General features: G+C 39.5%; 2 protein-coding genes across 2 annotated transcripts in view; both read left to right on the top strand.

Annotated features, from left to right (window-relative positions):
- LOC118565912 overlaps positions 1 to 24,322 on the top strand; it is a 377,406-nt gene that overhangs the window by 152,231 nt on the left and 200,853 nt on the right. The window lies entirely within an intron of this gene.
- The window catches only part of adam19a (ADAM metallopeptidase domain 19a), a gene marked incomplete in the record, with an annotated part of 318,150 nt that overhangs the window by 128,424 nt on the left and 165,404 nt on the right, over positions 1 to 24,322 (top strand). The window contains 1 exon segment of the mRNA XM_036146125.1: positions 6,919 to 6,995.

Genomic DNA, 24,322 nt, shown 5'->3' with positions numbered 1-24,322 from the left:
CTCTGAATAATGAAAAATGAGGAAGAAGGTTAAGATTAACAATGTTTATTCCATAATAGGCCAAATAAAAGCAACAAAGTAATAACACAGTGTGAATAATACAGATAATCAATTTACCCCCAGCGCTGGACCACAGCTCGGCCATCTTTAGAAGAACTGGCAAAGTGTTTCAAAAAACATCAGTTTACATCTCTTTTTAAACTCTAAGCTCCACCCTGTCAGGATGTTTCCCTGTGTATGTGTGTCAACCTTATCTGTTTAGAACCTGTCACAGATATCTGGTTTTAACTGATCTTCACAAAGAATATAATGTTGCTGCAGCTGTGTGCATTAAAGGAAAAAAAGGCAAACATCCTACAAAGAAAATACAGAGTGTACATTCATGTCTCAATAAGCAATCATTTCATCTTTAAACAGAAAAAAACACAATTAAAACTATTGTTGCCTTTTCTGATTGTTTATAAAAGTTATGCTTGTTACACCATTAGACTGATAGACGGGGAATCTATAAACTTCTATAAACTTCTGATATCTTGTGACGATGAAGCTGAAAATAAAATACTTTGACCCCCTTTCTTAAGAGTGTGATTTCCCAATTTTCCTCCATATTATTATGCAGATTTAACTTCACTCAGCCAGAACCGTTTTGCTCAGTTTAACACATAATCACATGCTCTTTTTATTGTATCAAAGTGACCATGCGTTTACCTGAAGGCATTTTTATCTGCTGAACGGTAAACAGAACAGTGAATGAGAAATATGGCTTTTTTTTATTTACTTGGTTGGATAGATATCTGCTGCCTTAAAGACTGCATGGGCATTCGGATTCTTCTCCAGGCACAGCTCTCAGTGACTGTGGCCAATCACATGTTTTGTGTAATTCTTCATCCAGTCAAGATTAAATCATCATACCTGTCGATTCAAGTATATGAAAACATATATATATATATAATTATAGATCTAAAATAAAGTGATAGTGACGTTGTGCAAAAACAGTGCAAAAGAATGGATAAATGTCAAATACAGAGGGGGGGGGGGGTGTCAGAATCACTGAGGGAGGTGCTGTAGAGGTTGGTGACCACAGGCAGGAATGATTTCTTGTGGCGCTCTGTGGTGCATCTGGGTGAGAGGACTCTTCTGCTGAAGGAGCTCCACTGCTGGGCCAGTATGTCGTAGAGAGGGTGTAAGACATTGTCTAAGATGGACTGAAGCCTGAACAGCATCCTCCTCTCTGCCACGGTCGTCAGAGTGTCCAGCTCAGGAAACAGGAAATGGTGTATACAGATTATATGCTATGCATTGTAGACACCATAGACAAATAATCAGAGTTAAATTTATAAGGTTAACATATGTATTTATTCATTATATTTCATCAAATCACAGCTGCCAATTCATTGCTTCCTTTGATTTAAAACTTTCCCGGTCCACTGTTCCACTATCTATCGGATCTTATTTGCTGTAGACAACAAAGGCAGAGATGGCCAAAGGCCCATGATCCACATGGATGACCAACAAGTCATGTAATATGTCGAAGGGTAAATGGTGCTACTTACAAGTGCACACTCTCTTCTCTCTAGACATTTTCGTTAATTTCCGTGACGTGGGCTGTGCTTATACGTAACGTTATGCAAATGATTGTGATTAATTTCTTATTGCTCTTTAGCACCGGTAAGGGACATCACAAGGTTCCTATGCTTAAAGGAGCTATGAGAGGAGCACATCCTGCAACGGACAGTTTTCACTTTATAGAATGTCTGATTTGTTTCATAATGAGGGTTAATACTTGAAACCTGAGCACTGGGCTCCTAGTGCTCTGATTTTTCATGTGAAGAACCCATTTCAGTAGTAAGTGGTGCATAAATCACATAAAGAGTCTAGGACAATAGGATTGTGGGGATTGCATTCATCCAAAATGAACCTCTCACGCAGAAATAATTACGAAGAGGCAAAAACAGAATAAGTACATCCTGAATATGTTGAAAGTTTCTCACATTAGGAGCAATAGTAGCATCTTATTTTAACAATACTTAAGCTGAAATTTGTGGCCTTTTTTATGTGTCCTGTCTGGCAATGTAGCATTAAGAATTATTGTAAATGCCAAAAAGATCTCAACAGAATTTACTTTCATGAGTGGATCATTACTGCTTTCACTATAATGCTCCGCTTGATTTATTTATTTTTTATTATTATTTTTTTTATTTATATATACAAAAAGCTTTTTAGATTTTATTGGGGGACTATTTCATATTTAATGGACACAAAAACGGGAAGGTAAAATAGGAAAAAAGAAGAGAAAAAGATGAGACAAAATGCTAAAAGGGAGAAAAGGTGAAAAAATAGAGAGGAAAAGGAGAGAGGAAGATAACAGCCTCAGAGTCTGCTTCTACACCTGCAGAGAGAGATGTCAAAAGAACAACAAAACAAACCAATAAATTATTACCAGTACAAACAACGAACACCTTGATACCATCACTGAAAAATATACAGTATTATTTAATACGGGATGTATAAAATGATAATTAAAGCGAAAGCGAGGTTTTCTGTATAGAAGTGAATCTGTAAGCACCTGAATCCAAGCACCTGTAACTGTTTGCGAGAGTGCACTTGTATATGTAAGGTTTATCCATAAGAAAAGTGCTCAATAGTGGTTGTGAGCAGCTAAAGAAATTCTCCCCGTTCCCCAGCGACGCCCCCTGTGCTCATAAAATAAGAAACGTATGTATAAGCAGAGGGGCTTTTCAAAAACAGAGATAGAACAAGAAGGCCGGTCAGAAACCAGCAGAAGTCGTACACTGCAAAGGACTCCAACTGCAGCTGATAAAACCTGCGGAGCAACAGCGCCCCAGAAACAAACAGCAGGTGTAGAGCTCAAAAACCAACCAAATTGGTTGAAATGCAGCACTTACTATCTCAGATAAGCAGATTTCAACAAACAGCTGACATGCAGCAGAAGTAACAAAGACACACACCGCAACCTGCCCAGCTACAAAGGCGTCTGCCCCACCCATCAATCAGTGGTGCGCTCCGATTAGCACCTGCCGCACAGAGTGAGACCGTGGAACACTGTCTCACCAGAATTTCAAAATGGTACAGAATAACTTGGTTTATCATTATTTTGTTTACAGTTCATCTTGGATTTTCTGCGCTGCATAGATGTGCTGTGTGTGCTGAATCCAGATGCAGTGCCCAATTGCGCATGCACGCAGCTTCGAGGGAACAGTGCCCCTAACCCCCCCCCCCCCCCCCCCCCCACACACACACACACAACCACACACACACACATATGAGATGTTTTTTTTTTTTTTTTCCAAGAAAGTCATGGTGAGACCAGGAACGGCTGGGGTTAAAATTCAACATGGGAGCTTGGTTTGGCGGTGACGTTCATCCGTTAACTGCTAACCTAGCTGCTAAGCTAACCGGATACATAAACACTAGAAGTGCGCATGCGCAGCCAGCAAGCAGAAACAGATGGGGGTGAGTATATAATGTCTATGGGTGAGAGCAGGAACAAAACTCTGACAAATCTCTGCCCTTAGGACCGAACTGCAGAGATTGGTTAGAGTTTTTACAGGCATGCAGCACCCACAGAGAATGATTCATTTAACTTCCTTTTTTGAGAATACATAAGGCCTGTTTACACTTTTTTAACCGAGCCGAGACCAGTCCGAGCTCGGTAACTGTAAATGGTCAACAGACTGAACTGAAAGACTAGTTCCTGGGGAGGTCTCGGACTGTTTTTTTGGTTATCTGATAACGAAGAGCGCATGAGCAGACCGTGCCATGCCCTTACAGTCAGCTGACTGTCCGCGGGTTTTCTGGCGTGTCTGGCTGCTGCACGTCCCGATCCACACTCCTTTCAGACAAATTTCAAACATTCATAATAATACTAGCTTACTTACCGTGCCACACAGTTTCCAGAAATGATTCTGCTTAGGAGCGTGATGAACCTCAGTGTCTGTCGTTGTTTCCTGCGTCTGTAAATCCTTATTAGACGTTCATTTGTCTCATCCATTTCCCAAAAGCCTACTCTCTCAAGTAAATTCACCAATGGTTGCCCTCTTTCCCTGACTCTCCGCAAACACCGAAATATCACAATATTAAGCATAACATCCTGAATGTTATGGGCGCCGCCGTTTTGTTTTGCTTGGTTCCGCCTTCAATCCCAGAGAGCAGTAGTACCGCAGATCATCACTAGGAGGCGAGGAGCAACCAAGGAACCGAGATAAGCTTGGTGTGTAAACGGTCGGCTCGGCTTGGTTAACTGATTCAAGCTCGGACTGGTCTCGGCATGGATCGGTTTAACAAGGGTAGTGTAAATGGGCCTATAATGTATTAATTACTTTCAGGGTGGTAGGACGATTTTACTCAGTATAACAAAAAGTGTTTCTGAACAGGATTACCAACTATAGCTTTAATAATAGAAATAAAAACTATTTGCAGTTTTTAAAAATCTATCCTGTATCCTAAAACACCAGCTAGACCTGGAACTAATCAGCCTTTTCAGCCTGTTAGCTGTCAGATTTCAAAAAGCCTTGGTTTGGACCGCAATCCTCGGGTTTCAAAGGGCTTATTATAATTCATTGCAAAAACCTATTACCAACCCAACCATGTACCTGTACTTGGCACTGATTTTTAGGTGGTCCCCCCCCTCCACCTCCCGTTCCTCCTCCTCCTTATTCATTCAACTGGCATTATTCTGTCCTTCTGCATCGATTCCACAACTCAAGCTGGCCTCATCAATTACAAATAACAACAACAGCAACAATAATGAACATAATGATATTTACGGTGTTGGAACGCAAATATAAAAAAAAAATACACAAAAACATTAATGGAATTACTCGACTTATTTCCTTTTTTTCTTGGGCTTGTAAAAAATAGTTAATGTAGAAACACAACACGGTAACATTTTTTGGCCTATATTTTTATGAAATATTATCCTTTGAACACAGATTCTCTCCTGTAATGTCTTCCTTTTCCAGTATGGATCATCATTCATTTTAATCGATAATGCAGAGTAATTATTTATACACATATAGTGTAACCTTTAATGTTCTGTGCGCCCTGAACACATCCAAAGGGATGAGATGACTGGACCATGTAGGGAGTGTTTGCTAACCTGCTGCAGCCATGCTGCTCTGTGTCGTCTCGGGCCTGTAATCACGCTGACCTTGGCCCCTCCAGTGAAGATTGCAGTTCCACAGTTGAAAAACTGTGGTAAAAAAAATTACCGTTTGCCACCTGCCACGTAGAAAAAAAAACGTTACTGTGTCACCTGGGGCTGCGAGGGCGGCATTGCGGCTGCACATCACCATGGCTGTTTTTTATCATTGGGTAGAGCAAGAAAAAAATTGTTCGACCACCAGCCGGTTGGGAATCCTCCCAACCTCCCTATGGCCACTCTGCCCCTTGGTGTGACTGACTTTAGCCACTAATTTGGTTGGACAATTGCACTATAGAGTGGACCCCCACACCCCCTTGTCCGTTCACCGGGACCCAGAGGTGATCCGTTCCTTCCCATGGCCTTTCCTCGTCAAAGGAAGGTAAGGATGGTCCGGGGGAAAGAAAGAAACAGAAAAAAAATTGGCCTTTTTTCTTTCCAAAATAAATCAAGCTAAAACAAATTGGATGGAGTTGGATGAACATTAGTTTTCAAGTCTTGCCACATGTTCTCTAATAGATTATGTTCTATCACTGAATGAACCATTCTAGCATGAATAGGCTCTAAAATAAACTATTGCTCTGGCTTTATGGTCAGCGTTGTTGTCCTGAATGGAACCTAGAGCTCAGTCTTAGGTCTTCTGCAGCCTTGAACAGGTTTTCCTCCATGATTTTCCTGTGTTTTGCTCCATCCATGTTCCAATCTATCCTGTCTCTGCTGAAGAAAATCATTCCCACAGCAATATGCTGCCACCACCATGCTGCACCCAGGGAGATGGAGTCTTTGGGGTAGGGGTGCACGATCTTAGAAAATCATGAGATGGAGATAATGTTGGTCCTTATTGCAATGACAATATCTGTTTTCTTCATTCCTCTCGTTTTCATCTGTGGTTTCGTCACTCTGTGACCTTCAGCATTTTGGGCAATGTCAGTAGTGTCCAGTGTGAGCAGCTGTTGACGTGAGGCTGTCTCACTGGCTAAATGTTACATTAGCATGAATAAATGCAGGCCTTTTCCATTGCTATATGAACGTATCACACACTGATACGGCTTTGACGATTTACTCGCGATAGATTGTGCAGCCCTAGTGTAGTTCATTAGTTTTCCTCCACCAAGTGTTTTGCATGTAAAGAAAGATCAGTTTTGACCTTATCTTAAAAGAGCCCATTCTTTCTCATAATTCCTTTTTTTTTAAATGTCTTTCTTGCCAATTTTCCAAATGCCCATATTTGTGGAGTACATGACTATTAGTTATCCTTTCGACATATTCTTCCACCTGAGCTGTGAACAGATTCATTGACATCTGAAAGCGTTTTTTTGCACTAGATCAAGGAGCTCAAAATGAAGAGTGGTGAATGCACAGCACAGCTTTTGGAACCTCATTGAAAACTGCTTATATTTTTCCTTCCACTCCACAATCATGCGCTACTTTGTGTTAGTCTAATGAAAACCAATGAAACATGTTGAAGTCTGTAACATGATGAAATGTGAAAAGGTTCAGGAGATGTGAATACTGGTAGAAAAGTGGTTAATATTCTTAAGAAGAGGATGAAATCATTTTACTGTGTGTATTACATGTCATCTAACGGTTCCAATTTTAAGAGCTTTGCAATGTATGTGCCAGATTTATGTTTTTTCTTTCATGTCTCAGATTGCATAACTGCTCAGCTGTACCTTGTTTCATAGTGTTAACATAGTGTGAAGGCTTAGGTTACAGAGAGAGTATGCCTAACCTCTCCCCTCTACTTTTCACAACAGGACGAGTATCCTGCCAGAGGGGAAATTGCACTCTCATCCAGTGACCTCCAGCTGGTGCTACAAGTACATCGTAATCAGTAAGGATTCCTTCTTACACCTCCTAAATTGCCATAACATTTGTAGTATCCACCTCTGCCTTCAACCTGAGGAATGTGAAAATGATTGGGAGATTGAACATATAGGCAAAAAGAGGTGAAGCACCAACCATGCCCCCTCACCTATCATTCTGCTTAGTTTTTCTGCTGTCTCTGCATTATCACAGTAACTCAGTAGAATTCTCTGCAAAGCTCTCAGAATCCCTGATGTGCTATCAGAAACCTTATTTGATAATGATGGAGTGTCAGAAGTCTGCTTCCCTGAAAGTGTCACCATGGTTTCCATCAGCATCATTTGAAGATTTTCATATTTCCCTCAAGGTAGATAAAAATCACATTATCCTGCGTCACAGCTTATGGATTTACTTGCTTCTTTGTGATAGAAAAAGGAAGCGTGTAAGCGGCCCAGCTCAGGCACAAAGTGAAGCAAGACTAATCAGAATGAACGGGATGGGTCCCATGGTGATCATGCAGAACAAGACTCAAGGCCAGCTGAGGTTATGACGTTTGTGTGATAACATCAAGAGGAGTTCTGTCTGGTGCATGCTCATCAGCCTCCAACGTGCAGTGACTCCCTAAGTGGACCTCTAAAAACTCGGACGCAGAGAGAACCTGGCTAAAGACACTTTATTTCTTCATCAATACAAAGGAGTGTCACATAAAAAAATTGAGAGAAAAGCTTATATATAGATTTTATTTTGTAACTGTGGGTCTAATAATTACTTGATGTTAAAGTCACAAACTGCATTTATGTTTGTTTTCCTTCTTTGCAGGTTTGTTCTTAGCAGTTTAAACATTAAATTAGATTGATCAAAAGTGCCTTTTGCAGGTTTATTTTAGTTTTGGCTTTGGATAATCCCAGAAACTGTGTATCTGACAAGAAGAACATCCACTTCCTCTACGACTCTACGACTAAGGTGGAATTTGCTCATTTGTGGCTGTGATCTGATGAATTTTTGATCTGATAAGTGTCCGGGCTGTAAGAAGAATGTCAAAAAGAATCACATCTGTTCTTAAAAATGTCCTGAGCGATGAGCTCTCAGGTGACTTTGTGGGCTCTGACTGCCAACCGACAGTGACGGTGCTATTAAAATGCACTGCCTTATTAATCCATTAAGTCCTTTAGTTCTTGATGGAATTCAGTGTTTAGCTTATGGCAAATTTTTAAAGAAATCTCATCATACTTTGTTACTTATTTTAATTTGTTTGTATTGAGACAGATACTTTTTGAAAAACTAGACTTTTAATTTATAACTGTATTGGGATGACAACCGTTCAATAAAAACATATATTGTTATAATTTCACACAATATGAAAAAACACCCTTTTTTCATACTCTCTGAAACCAGCAATTATATCTGTAAGTTGACAGAAAATTTAGTGAACTTGAATGGGTGAGCATAGCTGAATATTAAGAAGCTGGGTTTTACAGAAGTGGGAAGCATGCTGGAGCTCTATCATTTCACTATTGACAGTTTTTTGCATTTTACTAAGATTTTTACAAGTTCTGTTACCAGCCCTGATAGTGTTTTTCATCCTGTCGTAACATAGTGAGGGAGATCTTAGAGAGTGAGTTGTGATTATGGGAATACTTGAGTATCCTTGAGTTATTTGTATGTAGACTATCAACTATCAACTTTAACTATCAACTATGATAGGAAACCGGATCTGAACATGCAGTTAAGCTATGCAAAGTTTGAATCTTATTGTTTTCAGTTTTAAAATACATTTTGAACTCTAATTAGAAACACTGGGCTTTAACAACTGTAGAATGTTGATAGATAAACACAGCACAGAAAATCAAAGTAGATAAGATACAGAGCAAAGAAGGAGAGCATTTTATTCTAACAGAACTCTGTGGTTTTAAAAATAAATCAATGCTATTTTTCCACCACTCCAGCCTGCAGTTATCTCTGTAATCTCTCTGTATATGATACCTACATCGGCCTGTTGTTTCTAATGGAAACAGTTTTGCTGTAACACAGACGGGCAGGTTGTTGAAAGACATTTGAAATTTGTGTGTGCTTGACATTGACAGAGATGATTGAGTTTCAGGGAGGATGCACAGGGTTTCAGTTGCTTGGAAACAGATTGATGACCTGGTAACAGGAGACAAATGGAAAAACTGACATGGACTGTTTGGCTGACTGACTTGAAAAAGCAAGAAGCCTAGAGGCAGTGATGACATAAATGAACCACACAGGCCCTGTTGAACGATACAGTGAGGAGACGGAAAGGAAAATTGAGATGCCTGGTGGTATACTCAATTTTGGGCCTTAGAGACATAGGGTGTCTCAGAGAAGATAACAATTTTAGCATACACTTATTTTAAAGTATGCCTATTTGCTCCTTTCCAGAGTGTCAGTGAAGTTCACAAGTCTTGTCTGGGTCAGTGAATATAGGTCAGAGAAAGAGGCTCGTATACTGGGGAAGCAAGCACTGGAAAGGAGGGGTTAGTTATTAGAAACCTTTATTGTTTTAATCTATGTGGTTACTTCCAATGGGGCTGGAGGGGAACATGGCCAGGAATCAGCACTATGTCCCAGTACAGTTGTGGATGGAGTATTGTAATGAAAGTGCCTGTTTTATGCCAGTCTGCTATCAAAGAAAAGAAATACAATTTTATAGGTAAAAACGACTTACAATGACATCAAAGAGTCTCATTTGATAGAGAAAATTAGTTTAATCTTATGATAATGTTATTATTACTGAGGAAATGAATCCATTTATCCAAAAACTGTTTCAATCTCTTTGTTTGAAGCAAAAATACCTTGTGGCTGAATTGGAGTAGTAGGTGGGTAACAGTACAGAAGCTACAGATACGTGTGGTAAACTAAGACTCTACTTCCTGGCCTGTACCCTGAGTTGTAAACATTTTGGAGCACAAATAAATTTGTCCAGATTCCTAGAAAGAAGAGCTGCTCCGTCCAAAGTGGGATAGATGCTGTTTGATTGTAAGTTTGTTTTGGCAAACACACTGAAGAAACACACATTTTTGTGTACTCGAATTGGTGTTGCCGACCTTACTGTATTTATGCTTATCTTTAGCCACCAGTTTGAGTCAGGATTTGAGGTTGCCAGTTGGCCTCTATCAACCATTTGACTATGGTTGTTAATGTTGCTAATGCCACGTTTTTGACTATGGTGCTTCCAATTACCAGAGTCGACTTTTCAACAGGTGTGTCGGTGAGTGTGGAAAATCTGTTAGAAATGCAGATGGGTCAGTGGTGACCCATGGGCTAGGTTAAAGGACTATGCGTCTGACATACTGTCACCCAGCTAGCCTGAGGTCCCAGCTATGCGGCTCTGATGAAAGAACACATGAAACTACACTTGGTGGCGCCACCTTGGCTAAAGGGCCTCGGCTATCCGTTTGATCTTTACCAGGGCGGAACCGGGCCTCCAATTCTGACACCCTTGCCTCCAAAACTACAAAAATGCTACCGTTTTTTCTCGATTTACCATTAACACTAAAGGAGGCAGAATAGTAACCAAACATCTAACAGAGAGCAGGAGCAAGAACAGACAGAGAAACAGCAACAACAACAACAACGACTCCTTAATAAGCCAAGAAAAACCATGTGAAACATAAAGGGTTTCCAAACAAAGTTCAGTAGCAGAAAATAAGTATTTTAACGTGTGTTAGAATAACTCAGTGACGTCACAGTGAAGAAAATTCACATCAAATAGAGTCTGTAACACCAAACAGATCCACCAGCTGCACATCAAAAACAGGAAGTGATGTAATGCACCTGACCCAATTAGCAACCAAGCCAAAACTGATGCTGTTGTTTAAAATGACTTTAAAAAGCACATAGTATAATATGTTTAAACATTTTGTTGCGTAATCTGATGACTACTCCTCTCATCAAGAGGAGTAAAACGGCAAAATTATTCAAAGTGGCATTTCTTCAAGAGTTTTGAATAATAACTTATAATAAAATATTTATGATGGTTTTCTGGTCTAAAAGGCAGCACCAGTAATATAATGTGTGCTTTGTGACCACATTTACCCATCAGTCATTTATTGTACGTAGTTGGAAAGCAATGGTCTGAAGTAAGCTAATTACTAATCTGCTGGCACATAAGCTCAAATAAAGAAAAAGCTAAATAGAGTACAGGAAAACTGCCATTTGGGGGAAAAAACTATAACACAAAACAAAACGAATCATTTATTGAGTAATTGAACTGGCACAGTGTCAGCTTGTTCTTTTAGAAGGTAATATTACAGGAGGTTTGTGTGTGTTTGTGTGTGTGTGTGTGTGTGTGTGTGTGTGTGTGTGTGTGTGTGTGTGTGTGTGTGTGTGTGTGTGTGTGTGTGTGTGTGTGTGTTTACTCAGTTTATAAAAGAAAGTCCAACAAATGTTTAACATTATTAAAGATGAGCCAGGGTGCAGAACAATCATCTTATAATGAATATTAATAACATCAAAACTGTTTGCCTGTATAATTCAGTTACTTTGCTGCTGACTGTGTGGAACTTTATTTTATGGTCTTGGTATATCACACCCCAGCACAGCTCAGCTTGTTGGTACGGCAATTAAGGACAACACTTAATTTTAATTGCAAATTTTCCATTGAATATTCTTATATGAATTGTAAACCGTCTTTATGTAAATAAAATTCTTGATTGTGGTGTCACTGCGGGATGTTGTGTGATGAAAAATACTGCACATAGAGAAGCAGAGGACCACTGGTAACATGTCCGGCTGAGTTGAAAGTATTGCAGTTGTAAAGGCAGGCAGCAGACTCGACAAGGTGTTAATTAGGATGCAAATCTTCAGAGCGCCTAATTCTACAGAGATAGATTCAGACTGGGCTGAACTTTCTAAGCACTCTCCTGGCCATGGCTGTTATCAACCAGCATCTGTTACTGATTTTTCCACAACTTGTTAACTTGAGCATCTCCATTTTATTAGTATTTGAAATCAATAACAAGCTTTGTTTTGTTAATCTGGTCTAATCTGTTGAAACTTGAGTTTAGGAGTGAGTGGCAGCTTCAGGCCCTGGTTAGAATACTGTGGGGTCCTGTGGTAGGCTCAGGTTGGTGAATAATTATAAAAACTTAATTTTAAATTTCTGGTATCCGCTGACCAGTAACATGAAAAAAAGAGACTGTTGGAGGTGCAGGTCGGTGATCTGATGAACTAAGCTATCTTGTGGACTTTTCCTACCGTAGTGCATCCAAATAAGATCCATCTATCAGTTGGGTTGGGTATTTTATTACAACACTTGTTATAAAGGTGTGTGTGGTGAGTGTGAGTGTGTGTACAGCATTCCTTATTTTTATTGTGTGGGTAATAGTGTATGCATGTGAGGGCACTAGGGTGGGAACGTGTGAATGTGACTGTGTACATGGTTTCTGTTTGCCTTTTTGTCAGGTTGGGTCTTAACTGATGTGGAGCCCATCCCCTCTGTCCTGTTCCCCTCCTTTGGCTGGCACAATAACCCACTGGTGTGTTGGTGATCCTCGGTATCCGGGGCTAGGTGCCTCAGTGTGTGCTGACACATCCCTGGCGGCTGCTTTAGGGAGCCTGGGCCCCATGGCTCTGTCGAGGCCCCGCTGGTGCGGGGTGCACCTGAGCGTAAGATCTCTGGGCTCATGGCTGGAGCTGCTCTGGTGTAGCTGGCTGCCGGGGGAGCCTGTGGGCTCATCGCTGCAGCTCCAGGGGGCTTCGGCACTGTGGCTGCTGGAGGTTTCCTGGAGGTCTCCTCAGCTCTTTCCTGGGGTGGGGGAGGCAGCTATTGTAATATTCTGGGTTATGTTAGTTATTTTACTCCCCTGTCTTAGGTTTTCTGGCTACTTTGAGGTTTGTCTTGTCCTGTCAGCTTCTTAGTTTAGGTTTGGTTTCTGATTTATTTCTTGTTTTGATCTTCTGCACTGATGTCTGGTCTAATTACTTACTCTGCACACCTGACTTACTCCACCCCTGCTGCAATTATCTCTGACCGGTTTCACCTGCTTCATCCTCCATATAAACTGTTGAGACCAGACATTAGGGCCAGGTCGTCTGTTTGAGTATGGGTGAGTCTCCTCCTGCAAAGTTTCTGTTTATTGGTTTGCTTTTGGATTTTTGACCCCTTGTTTCTAGAGATCTGAGCCATCCTGTTTCTGTCTGTTCCTGCCCTGCCTGCCCAACTGGACTGTTTGTTTCTCTGCCATTTTTGTTGCAACAGGCGTTTTGGGCTTTGTCTCCGTTTTTGATTTCTGTTATTACTGTAAAGATCCTTCTTATTAAAGAAACCTCTGCTGGTCTTGCTGAATTCTGGGTCCGCTTCTTCTGATCATTACAGCTATCCCTATGTTGGTCCCTCTTTGGCTCATTTGCTCTGGGGGTCCTTTGGGGCGTCTGGGGTTCTGATATTCCTGGAGTTTGCCTTGGCGCTCTGGAAGGTGGGTCTTTGACTCCCAACAACCACTATTGAGCATTTTTTCTCATGGATAAACCTTACATACACAAGCGCACTCTCACAACACCTACAGGTGCTTGGATTCAATTGCTTACAGATTCACTTAAACCCCTATCATTAGCTTTGGCTGTCTATATATACATGCTTATTTTTAAACTTAATAATGCTTAATAATTTTGCCCTAATTTAAAAAAAAAACATTTCTATCTGCACCAGCCACCAATGCTGTTCAGCATGATCATTCTTGAAATGCAGTTGGGGGGCCGCACAAAATCAGTACAGGGGCTGCAAACTGGGGCCGCACTTTGTACACGCCTGGTTTAGATGAAGCCAATATTTTAGATAACTCATAAAGTTCATCTGGATCAAAACGGTCAAAGATCTGGTTCTACAGATACCTCCAGTGCTGCCTCCTTTATACTGAGGGATGAAGTAATTGTGTTTGGGGGAAGCCAGTGTTTATAATAAATTTTATTTATAAAGAATCCCATTAAGTCATTACTGCTGAGAGCTGAAAGAATGGATGGATCAACAGAGCTATGACTCTGTCTATGACAATTTTATTTATATAGTGCCAAATCATGAAACATGTCATCTCAAGGCACTTTACAAAGTCAAGTTCAATCATGTAAACCAGAATTACTCTTTTTAATCATCTATTAATGATGATGATGTAATGCTCTCATATCTGATCATCTGACATTTATGATTAGTTTCTCATTCTTGTGATGAATTAAAATTCTTGTGATGACAATAAAAATAATGCCACAATAACAGTAAACTGTCTGATAACTGTCCAACTGTACAACCAGCACTAAACTACTACTTTTTTTAAATCTGTAGAATTTATCTTTAAATTACTTTTTCTAACTTTGTAATAAATTAAATTTTAATTGAAAATTAACCATGTACATTTCTTTTGTAAGCAACACTGTAATTGTTTTGTGGCAAAACAACTATACACGGGTCTAATTGAAATGGATGACAGTTAGCCACTTCAGCTAATATTCTTTGAGCTTTATATGTAGATGCCTAATATTTTAATGATTCGATGCAGTTCAAGAAAATGACAGCTGTTGCATTTAGAAAACAAAATTAACCTCCAGTGAAAGTTTTGTTGGAGGTCATAGAGTGTAAGTATGTTGAAGAGAGGTGAACTTAAACACACAGAACAGGTGGTTGGCTTTCTGTATCCCCTTCAGGCTCTGCAGCTTCCTGTTTGGCATCTATTGAGGAAGTCTTACAAGAACAGCTGTGCAGCCTTGAAATACTTTGCACTGTTTAGTTCATCAGTCTGCATACTGTGTATGTGTACATGCATTCTCCTCACAAGCACACTGTCCGGCATCTGCTCTGTGCAGACTGCACCCCGTTCACCGTTGTGCTACCATCTTTAAGGACACTGTGGCTTCATCTATCAAAATATGACCTTCTAAAACTGACAGACCATGGCCAAGGCTCAGTCCTGCAGAGCTTTGTTGCAATCTTTCATTTCACCTCAACCTCTAAAGTATGGACTGACTGATGGCCAGACAAAATTTTCACTGTAATCTTCACTATCTATCTGTCTATCTGTCTGTCTGTCTGTCTGTCTGTTTTCTCTCTGTCTGTCTGTTTTTGTAAACTGATAATATATCAGTTTATCTAATGAGCGCACACAAACTCAAAAAAAGTAGATTGACTTGATTGAGGTTTCACGGTTGACGTAGTTCCCTTGTAGTGAGAGCACAGCGCGGCAGGTACGAGGCAGCAACAAGGACGCACAGTATTTGCCGCTTGGGTTGCACGGATATGCAGGGGAACCATAGACATATGCTCCCAACCTATATAATGTCTATTTGGGAAACTGGATGAGATGATGGAATGCTGCTTGACGTAACACCGGCATCAATCAGTTTGCTTTTCAGAGACCTCAAGCTGACGTGTACACCGTTTAAACATGACATCACGTCTACGATTACCGTGTATGAGTGAAATTAAAATATTAAAATATTGTATGCACTACTTCAGCATATCTGGTCCTTCTTTCTGTTCTGTGCCACTTAAAAACTCCAAGGACTGACCATACGAAAAACAAAACCACGTTAATCTATTCATATATGTACCACAAAACGGGCAAAACGCCACTTGATTGCCGTCCATCTTGGGTCAGGTCTTATATATGGTTACTATTGTGCTTACTGACTGATTTCATGTGATACAATGCACTGCCTGACTGGAATGGGTGCTAGCAACAATAAACAATAAAGTAAGTTAATTCAATAAAAAACTAAATTTTATTTAGGCCTTATGTTAGAAACAGGGCAGTGTAGTCCAACTACACTGTTCTCCCAACAGAGACGAATATCTCTTCCTCTCAGGAGAGAGCTGTATACAGGGGGGAGGGGGGGGGGGAGTGATAATACACTCTTGGGAAGAATATTTAATTTGCCTTATAATCTGGTGCGCCTTATGTGTGGACATAGACACGATAATTCACAGTGCACTTTCTAATCCTTATAGCCCAAAAAATATGCCACCTTAACTTTAAGCTTTGTCAAAAAGGAAAGTTTTAAGCCTGATCTTAAAAGATGACAGGGTGCCTGCCTCACTGACCAAACCTGGGAGTTGGTTCCACAAGAGAGGAGCCTGGTAACTAAAAGAATTACAACAGTCAAGCCGTGAAGTAACAAATGCATGGACTAGTTTTTCAGCATCACTCCTGGACAGAATGTTTCTAATTTTGGCAATATTCCGGAGGTGAAAAAAGGAAACCCAGGAAACCTGTTTAATATGAGATTTAAATGGCATGTCTTGGTCAAAAATAACACTAAGATCTTTTACTTTATTACCAGAGGCCGAGTTAATGCCATCCAGATTAAGTGATTGATTAAGAAGTTTATTTTTTTGAGGACTGTGGTGCAAAGATGACAACTTCTGTCTTGTCAGAATTTAAATGCAGAAAATTTAAAGTCATCCAGGTTTAAATGTCATCAAGACTTAGTCGAGGTAATTGATTGGATTAATCAGGATTTATGAATAAATATAGCTGAGTGTCATCAACATAACAGTGGAAATTAATCTCATGCTGTCTGATAATTGCATCAATCGGAAGCATATACTGTGTATTGCAAAGAGTATTGGATCAAGGATTGAACCCTGTGGTACTCCATTAGTGACCCTAGAGTTTGAAGAAGATTTATTATAACGTGAATAAACTGAAATATGTCAGACAGAAAAGATTTAAATCAACCTAATGCTTTTCCCTTAATCCCTACAGTATATTCAAGTCTCTCTAGCAGAATATTGTGATCAACTGTATCAAATTGCAGCAATAACAGCTTGATTTTATGATGTTTTGATTTTAATTCTGCTGGTTATTAAAGAAAAAAAATCCACTAAATGTGAATAATACAAATTCAAACGTTTACAGAGTTGCAACTATAGAAACGTATAGACACTTGATTCAGTTTTTTATTTTCTATTTTTTTAGCTGTTTGGTGGCTGAAATTAGGAATATTTTATGTGGCTTTACATGGCAAAATGTATAACTTACATAAGCACTAAAGGTGCTCATCATAGATATTTTGGGTTTCAACATCATCATCATAGCAATTAAATCAGTTTATTGCAATTTGATAGCACACAAACTATGAGAAACTAATTCATAAATAATGTAAACACAAAATATAAAACATAAAATGTATGAAATAATAAAAAGTGCACAGTCCAAAAGCAATTTATTATTGTACCAGCTGGGGACAGATAGTTGTGCAGCAGTGTGCTAGGTGTGCTTTTGAGTATGCGGTAGTGTTTGCCTTATGGCAGTAGTTCAGAAAGTTCATAGTAAAGCTGTGAAAAGTTCAGACCACAGTTCCTGCAGTAGATCCTAGAAAGAGGTTAAGAACACTCCAGTGATCCTTCAGTTCTCCTCAGTATCCTTTGCAGGGCCCTTGTCTGCCATATTGCAGATGGAGCACCATACTAAGATGCAGTGTCATGCACATACAGTGTTCCTTGTCAGATAATCTCCATCGGATCTCACATAATAATAAAATATTGTGCAGCTTTACTTGAAGCAAATGAGCTGCAGCATCAATGTTCCCACCGAGTGTCAGCTAAGAACATGAAACTGGTTCTACAATTCACTCAGATTAGTCAAAACTGGACAAACTAACAGTTTGGAAGCATTCTGCCTGGTCCAATGAGTCTTGGCTCCACGTGCAATGCTCAGATAGTTGGGTCAGAAGTTAGTATAAACAGCATTAAAGCATGGATCCACCCTGTCTTGTATCAATAGTTCATGATTGTGGTATGATGGCGTACCTAACTGAATATTGTTGGTGAACACGTCCATCTCTTCAGTGTTTCCTATAGGTTTAGAATTGACTTGTGGTGATGGGCAGTACGGAGTGGCTTTGAATGGTAGCTACAGCGCAGCACGGTGCTTGATGAGCAGGTTCACAATGAACTAGTCAAAGGATAATGAACTCTATTACAGACATCCTCAATATCAAAATAAATTACAAGTAATGAAGTTATTTATATTCTAAACAAATGAGCATGAACAACATTTCTTTATAATGAAATGATCTATAGATATTCAATTGTAAGCCTTTTACAAAATTGACAGTTTCTGAATAATTTATCTTTTATTTATTTGAAAAACAAAAACAAAACTAAAACCAGTTCTTACATGTATGGAGCGGCTTCAGGGGCCGGTCCATTAGTGCAATTCTCAAGCATGCAGCCAGGTGCTCTCCTGGAGTTTGTCTTGCAGGTCAGTTTTGATCCTGTTCATTGCAGAGAAGTCTCTCTCACAATTTACGCTCGACACAAGGATGACTAGTTCTGCTGCAGCAAGTTGACTTAGGCAAGAGTAGATGTCGGCCCAAGGAGAATCTGTGTTTGGAAAACACAGCTCTTTATGACCATAGTGTACTCATCTTCTGATGGCTGACTCCACTGGGATAATGCCCAACGTCACCAAGCTCAAATTATCCTAAACTGGTATCTGGAACATGTCACCATCTACAGATCTCAACCCAACAGGGCTCCTTCAGGATATGTTGTAAAGGTAGATTCACATCACGGAAGTGCAGCCTTCTGTGGTGACTACATGATGCTGTCATGTCAACATAAATTGAAATCTCTAAGTAATGATTCTGACACCTTGTTACAACAATGCCGAGAAGAATTTAACCAGTTCTAAATGCGAAAAAGGGTCTAACCTGTTCAGCATAGACGCAGCTCTAGTATTACAAAGCACACCAGCTGTCTAAACATTCTGTTTAGAATAATTTTTCCGATTTGTGATTTAATCATTGACTACATGCAAACACTTAGGAGCTTTAATGGTGACAGGCAGATTCCTAATGAATGAGATGCTGTTGGTGTTAAACGGCGACATTTTTCTGTAAACAGGAAGTTCAGCAATTATCCTTGTCGAACGATGCTGTAGAGCTTTGTCATCTCTTAGGTTTGTCTCAAATCATCTCAGCTGCTCTGTTTTAACTTCTTTCCTTAGAAAGTGCATGTGCTTTACTGGGCAGCAATTAAATCTTGTTATATTCTGTTAAAAATAAAACTAACAAAAGATTCAACATAAGATTGTAGCAAAAAGGCCAACCCTGAACTGCTATCACACCTTTGTTTTCAGCTCCACCCAAAAACGCTGACCCTGGAACTGAGTCTCAAGGAGCTAGCATGCACATCAAAGAGCTGACAGACCATGAAGAGGCCAAGGGGCCAATTAGAAATGCTGTGGCAAACACTGAGGGTCTGGGTTACCCCAGTTGGAGACCGTGTCCTATGGAGTGTGCTTATTGGAGCATACAAGCTGCCAGGTTCAGCTTCTACACAGATATTTTTTTATCATAAAAAACTTCAAGCACCTTATATTAATCAAACATGCTACAGCTTGTATGGATGCAAAAAGAGATGCTTAGAAGTATTTTGAAATTCAAACTTCTACAAAAAAAAAACTCATTGCAAGACCAATGCAGACACAATATTACAATTCTTAATTCATTTATTTATTATTTTTCATCTGTTCTGCTTGCCTTTCCTATCGAGCTGCAAGTTGCTCTCATCTCTAGCTTATTTGCGTTGTTGAAGACGGAAATCCCAGAGTATCTTGGAAAGGTTTCAATGGACGGGTTCCACAATTAGTGGATACCTGAGATGTCCCAGGAGAGCGGGCAGCCCAAAAGCCAACCTAACAAAGAAACAGACACACAGTCACAATCACTCAATCTAATAACACACGGGAATAGATGCTGTACACACTCTTGCACTCACCGCACATCCTATACTCCCAGGTCCAGGAACGGATATCCCAGAGGGCATCCAGCCCTTAGACCTGGTAGGTGTTGCTTTTCTATTGGTCATTGCCAATGTCTTACCCTCCTGGCATTGTGGTAACAGCACCTGGCTCCTACATTCCTTCTTAATTCCTGTAGCTGCATCAAGGGCCTTGGCAATTCTAGTCTTCTGTACATAGCATTAGGCACGCTATGCTTTCAATTTGTGGAAAGGCTTTAAATATTGACAGATTTGAAATCACAAAAATATTTATATCATGTAAGTGCTGTGGTTTGAATTTATTTTACCAGACACCAGAGTCTGTTTTCTCTAACTGTATGTAGTGAGAGTGGAGCCCCCCCCCCCCCCCACCACCTCCACCTGTGGGTCTGTAAAACAATAGAGTTGGTAGAGAATCTAGCTAAACCTCTAAATAATGTTAGATTTTTAGATTCAGAAGAACAGAAGAGGTAGCAGGTTGTGTGCAAGCAGATCATTTCTGTAATCCATGTAAGGTTTGATAGCTATAGTTTTAATATAAATGTTTTTTTAATTATTGTGTCTTTAGTTAACAATGTCTGACCAATGGCAAACATTTTTCTTTCCACTGTAAAGGCAAACACATGTTGGCATTGTTGTTCAACTGAACTGAGTCTCATCTCAGTTAGGTTTAATCTGCCGTTTTACCAGTAAGGTCTGTTTATCCCGTTATCTGTGAGAGGACCAAGAGAGACTCATAATTGCATTAACTGCAACTTGAATATTGATTTTTTTACCCTCTTTCTTTCAGAGACCATTAACTTTACACCTCAGACCCATGAACAGTGTAATTATGATAAAAGTACTTGTTTTTCCCTCCCAGTCACCATAACAGCTCTCATAACCTGGCTGCTGCCTTATCACCTCAGACGCCTTCAGCTCTTCCTGCTGATGTAATGAATGTCTTCTTTCAGCACTCTTGCAATTGCGTCCTGGAGACTCTGCACAAAACGTTTAATTCAGACATACAGCAATCTTTCAATTACACATCTTGCTTTTTTCTTTTAGCCTCATTGGGCACTCAGCCATTTTCCTTTTGATAAAAATGCTTTATATTCCTCTATTTCTGCCACCTTTAGCAAAATTCATTATTTATAGTTAGTCTTTAATTAAATTAAATATCAGTGGGCTTGGTGTGTGTTTTACATGAATATATAAAGATAACTGTGAGGCATGTTTTTGTCTTCCATCTGATGCTTTTAACAAAATGGAAGCAAAGTTTGGGCAGCTGTTCAGCTCCTTACATTTGTCAGATGTTTAGCACATCTGAATACTGGTGATGTTTAGAAAGCTCCAAGGAACTACTATTTGGTAGCCCCTCAAACACTTTGGGCCTGATCTTCAAAAATTCCAAATAAGGAGCTCTAAATTGCGTCAACAGAAAAAAAAAAATTGTGCGAGCAGAAAGTCACCGTGTTGCAGCTGATCTACAAAGATTGCAAGACATGCAAAATGGGTTTGGTTTGCCCCTTTAAATAATAAATAGGGGGAACTGCTGGCTGTTTAGGAGCTGCTGTCAAAAAAGAGGAAGATCAAATCCTTCACATAATCTCTCCAGGCACCCAGGACTCACAAAACCATTTTTAATAAATGGAGTACTTCTATTATGGAACTTTCTCTTAGAGAGAATATTAATTATTATTATAAAAATTAGAAAGAAGGGTTGTTTTGTCAGCAGACATTCTGTAAAACAGAAGAAAAAACTTTTATTTTATTTCTGAGTTCAATAAGTAAATATTACAGGTCTGATATATACCTTCTTATTATTATTCTACCAGTTTGTGGATCAGTTTGTGACCATGTCAAATGTAACAGCTGAGCAGAGCTTCTCCAGCCCAGGGTTTACCTCTGGAGATGACTGTGCAGAGAAGGATTCTTTATAGAATTAATAAAATTATGGACAACCGTGAGCTTCCTCTTCATCAGACTGCTCTACAACAACAGCGAGTCTTCAGTCAGAGGCTTCTCTAGATCCGCTGTAAGACAGACCGCTTCAGGAAATCCTTCCTGCCTGCAGCCATCAGGATCTATAGCCAATCGTTGAGGAAACCCCTAGTAGTTATACTAGAATACAATTTTCAGCATTTCAGTAACTTTTGAATTGAATTGAATATATATCAAAACTACCCCAAAGTGAAATAATTTTTTTTAAATGTCAGATATCATCACCATTATGTCAATCAACATTCAAAAAATTCTAAACCCCACATGACATTTAAATGTTGTACTATTAATTGTATAAATTCACTAAATCTAGTTAAATCTCCCATTAAAATGTAGATTCCTATTTAAACCTGGATTCATGTCTTTGGATCTTTGAAAGACATTCATCTTTTGGAAACAAAATTAAGTCTACATTAGATTTTGTTTATGGTATTTGGAGATAATCATTTCAGTTTGACAAACATTTATTCTATTTAGAGTGCTTGCAGTCAAGCATATGTCATCATGTGAATAGAGAATCATTATATATCCTGAACTGTGAATGTGAAGCTGCTATAATAAACATGTCAGACCAGCAGTAAGTCTTGGCTTAATAATGTGTTTTACTAAAGGACTCACCAAATGGGCCTGAAAATTAGTGTGTGGTTATGAAGAGAAAATATTTAAAAAACACAGGCACCAAAAACTATTTCTTTGCCTTGCAACAATCAACAGTCCCTAAGGCCCAAACAGAAGACACAGCAGGAGAAGATAAACTAGCCTCTCCCCACAGCTGTAATCTGCAGCTACAAAGCACAGCAGAAAAATCCTGTCAGCTGTCATCAGGATTTTAAATGTTTTGAACCTCGATGCACTGAAAAAAAGACCAGAAAACAAAACAAAAACGCAGAAAATTAAAGGCATCTCTTAAGTAACAATTTGCAGTGAATTTAACAGCCATGATGTTCTTGTTGTTCTTGTCTTTTAAGAATTTTAATCTAAAGATTAAAGTTAGTAGAAATGAAAGTATTAACTACAGCACAATTGATTACATTTGTGGCCAGTTTATTTTAAAATGGTGACAAAAAATGATAGACCAATTGGCACTCCCAAATCGTATCTTTTTTTCTGTGGCTGTGATGATTTAGTGACCTTTAGCACTAAACTGTGAAGTCATTTGGTGGACAACAGGTCATACTTGAGTTGTGTTAAAGGAGCATAGAAAGATTTAATAGAGACTGTGAACCTTTGGAAAAATGGAGCATCATAAAAAACCTACAGAGACTCAAGTCAATTATTTTTTACAACTGTAATTTCTCCAGCTAGGGTCTGTACGGTACGTTATTATGTTTGTCTGAATGGTTGATGGTAACATTTACTGCTTGGCTTGGTGACTTGCCATGACATTCACAGTTCATGCTGAATGGGTTATACTATGCGCTCATCCTCTGACTGTTAGCACTGACATAAAGGTGACAGCTTCACTACTTTGTAGAATTACTCAATAACCTTTGCATGAACTCCCAGGAATTTTCCCGAAGATTGCCAGAAACTGACAGAAAGGGACCACGGTCACTGCTCTCCAACAGCAACTTGTAAAAGGTTTGATTTATACAGAGAAATATGTATTTAATGGATTGGTACAACCTTAGAAAAAGATTATTCTGGCTCGCCGAGAGTTTTCAAAGCCCTATAAATGTGTTTTATTAATGTTTTGTTGTATCAAAAACCTAAAATTTAGATTGATGTTTCCTGATTATTGTTTGTTTTGGATTTTCTAAGCCTTATGTATATGGAGTATATTTATCAGGGAGAATATGGCAGGCTTATACCATGTTCCAGTCTTGGTCCTTAAGCAAAAGCCTTAACATTTACTGCCTACCTCATAACATGAAGGCGAACAAACCGTGAATCATTCTGCGGCAGATGTCAAACAAGGTCTGTGTCAAGTGTCGAAAAATTGGGGCGCTTTGATGAAAAATGGGCTTCTAGAATACAAAGACAATAGACACTAGAAGAAAACAGGACACAAGGTCAATGGGGAAGTTGACATCACCCCCAATGGCAGAAAGGTATGCAGTAAAAACTGACCTTAGGAATAATATCATGATACAGCACTTTGAATTGTCTTGAAATCTATACACTGAAATATGGGACATTTTTCTGGGGACAGCTTTTGCCGGGAACAGGTAATCCGAAATTGGGGACATCTGGTCACCCTTGCTTCCTCGCTGCGAGCTGCTATTGTTGAATCCAAACAGTTGCTTCTCTGATATGTAGATTTTCTGATCTACGAAAATCCTGCCCACCAATGCTCATTGGCTCATCCATTTTATGTGGTATTGAAATATCTCCCAATGGCAGCAAATCCACATGGAATGTGTTGACGCCTCGTGGAGCTCAGTAGAACTACATCCATCTGGCGAGAGTCAGGTTAATAGATTCCCTAACTTCCAGGTAATTTTGGGTAACGTTTTGTATTTCCCACATCTTTCAAACAAGAGAAACATTATACTTAATTTAAGTTGCTTCCATATATATAAACTGCTGTCTCACACATCCCTCATACTCCTGAGCAGGGTGGGTGGCTCTCCATTTCTCAAGCTCGGGTCCTCTACCAGAGGCCTTGGAACTTGAGGGTTCTTCTTAGGATC

This window comes from Fundulus heteroclitus, chromosome 14 (assembly GCF_011125445.2).
Source record: "Fundulus heteroclitus isolate FHET01 chromosome 14, MU-UCD_Fhet_4.1, whole genome shotgun sequence".
Classification (NCBI taxonomy): Eukaryota; Metazoa; Chordata; class Actinopteri; order Cyprinodontiformes; family Fundulidae; genus Fundulus; species Fundulus heteroclitus.
The sequence above is the reverse complement of the archived record's forward strand: the minus strand, read 5'-3'. Positions and strand labels throughout refer to the sequence as shown.